This window comes from Montipora foliosa, chromosome 5, assembly GCF_036669935.1.
Source record: "Montipora foliosa isolate CH-2021 chromosome 5, ASM3666993v2, whole genome shotgun sequence".
In the NCBI taxonomy this organism is placed as follows: Eukaryota; Metazoa; Cnidaria; class Anthozoa; order Scleractinia; family Acroporidae; genus Montipora; species Montipora foliosa.
In genome coordinates, this window is record NC_090873.1 from 45019925 (window position 1) to 45022424 (window position 2500).

Below are 2500 nucleotides of genomic sequence, written 5' to 3' on the forward strand. Positions count from 1 at the left end.
GGTGGCCGTTGTGCCTCAAAGTAAATCAATCGAGTTGTGAAGCTTGGCGGCCGTTGTGCCACAAAGTAAATCTACCGAGATATGACGCTCGTCGGCGCGCCATTTCATCATGACTTGTGATATTTACGGCATTGAAATCAACAAACTGAATTTATTTTGTCCAAGCGTTCAGCACAGAAAAGTAATCTTAGGTCTTTAATACCACAAGCTGAAAAGACTTGCAAGTAATAGTTTCATTTTAGAGTAATTTTCAGTAGTTGTCTACTTGTAGAATTCCAAATAAATAGTTAATGATTACGTCTAACAAGTTGTCACGTTCATAGATGCAGTACAGTGGAATTAGATCGTTATATCGAGGTATCGTTATAATGAGACGCCCGATATAACGATATTGCCTTAAAATAACCGAAAATATCTTTATATCGGGGTAAAATTAACATGTGCTTTTTTACTACTGTACATATTGTTTAATTAAACTTGTAATGAGTATCAAATGACTCACAATTTGCAAAGCATTAGACGTTATCAAGGTTACACAACAAAGTCTGTGGTATGAATCGTAAAAGGGAAACAAAACAAAACAAAACTTAAACACTTGATGTTGTATCTGTGTACTGATGCGGTAATATCGTTATATCGGGGAAGATTTTACGCTCGGTACGCTAAGAACTCAGCGTTATATCGGGAATATCGTTATATTGAAGATCGTTATATCGGGGTTCTGTCCCATACATTTTACTGTAACTTTTGCCGGGACATAACCTGCGATCAGGCTCTATTTTAGTTTCGCGTGGTACGTAATGTGGAGTTGGCGAAACGAAAAATAGAGCCTGACCCATCCTCGGAGACCCAGGGGCAGTTAGTAGGGGCAGGGAAAAGTCTCAACGGGCGAGAAAAAAAATTCGGGCGAAGAAAAGTCAAGAACGAAAATAAGGGGCTCTTATTTTCGTTCTTGACTTTTCTTCGCCCGAATTTTTTTTCTCGCTCGTTGAGACTTTTCCCTGCCCCTACTAACTGCCCCTGGGTCTCCGAGGATGAGCCTGACCAAATTCCTCTTCGAAATTCCTTCCGCCCACTTTTTTTGATTGATTGACATGTCCTTCATCGGCCAATCAAATTTACTTCCATTACACCAATACACGCGTGGACGGCAGATTCACCTTATTTTGTTTTGACCAGAGTTAATTACCGTGGGAGGAATATTATGAACGAATTCGAAAGTTACCGTGGGCTTTAATTTGAGAAAAACACATTTAAAGCATGGGGAATGTTTTCGACGACTATGTTGCGGTAAAGGCCGGTGTAATTCTCCCTCCGAACTTCACTGAATATGCAATCTTTTAAGCTTGACATCTTAATTTATAATTGAGATAACCTAGCATTTTGTCGTTGGACGGTTTGGCAATAGATTTTTAAAGAAAAAAAAGAGAAATACATTATTCCTTTAACGTGTTTGCCCATGAAGGTTTCTCTGGTGATTTTTTCGGGTAATATCTTCAGTTGCAGTGTATTTCTAGAATTGCGCGCGTAAAATCATGAAGTTTGGCTGTTAATCTTTGGATGGAGTACGAACAGTAAGATGGACTCGCAAAGTTTCTTTTATTGTTGTACAATTGATCTCTCTGGAAACATGCCATTTTAGTTTCTGGAGTGCGAGTTTTAAGTTAAATCAACTGGAAATATTATGAAGTGTGCAAACAAACCGTGTCATGTACAGTAAATAAATAAAGCCGTTTGATATTTGATACGGGCTACACAGATATTCAAAACATGCATTCGTGTAACTTGCGATTTTATCAGCATCTCCTCCTGTTGATATATATGTCCCTTGTCTCATCCAGGAAACCAATATGCATCGGCTTTCATTGCCATTTGAAGGAACCACCTATTTAGCTTTCTAAACATCAGGGAAGTTTGTTCCAAAGAACTTTCAACCCTATGGCCACAGAGGTCGACAACGGAATCGCTAATTTCACTCGTTCCAGAAATTCAAACCCGATTCTGGACAAGTTATGAGATGTTTCAGATGGCATATCTCCATTTATACAAATAAAATCAAGTTGCACCGTCCACGGCATTGTAAGAAAAAAAGGGAGCAAATTTTTTCGTACACTTATGGCGGATTAGTCTCGAGGACTTCGCGAGTGCTCCGCGCAATCACGATAGCATTTTCACTTCCGGCGTTTCAACAGCCAATCAGATCACGAGTTTGGTCGGCCAAAATTTGGCCGACCGTCCGGAATTCTTGAGAGACTTGGTCAGGCCCAATTTTAGCGAGCGACGACATAAGAGAACATATGGGCGAAGCTAAAAATGGGCCTGATCGCAGGTTAGCCGGGACATAGCATGTTTATCTTTTTACCGGGGATATCGTTATATCGAGGATCGTTGTATCGGGGTTCCACTGTAATAACATTTCCCTATCGCACGAACCATCCACCCTCCCCCCTCAGTTGCTACCTGTACCAAACCTGTACCGTCCTACAAACATCGAACGCAC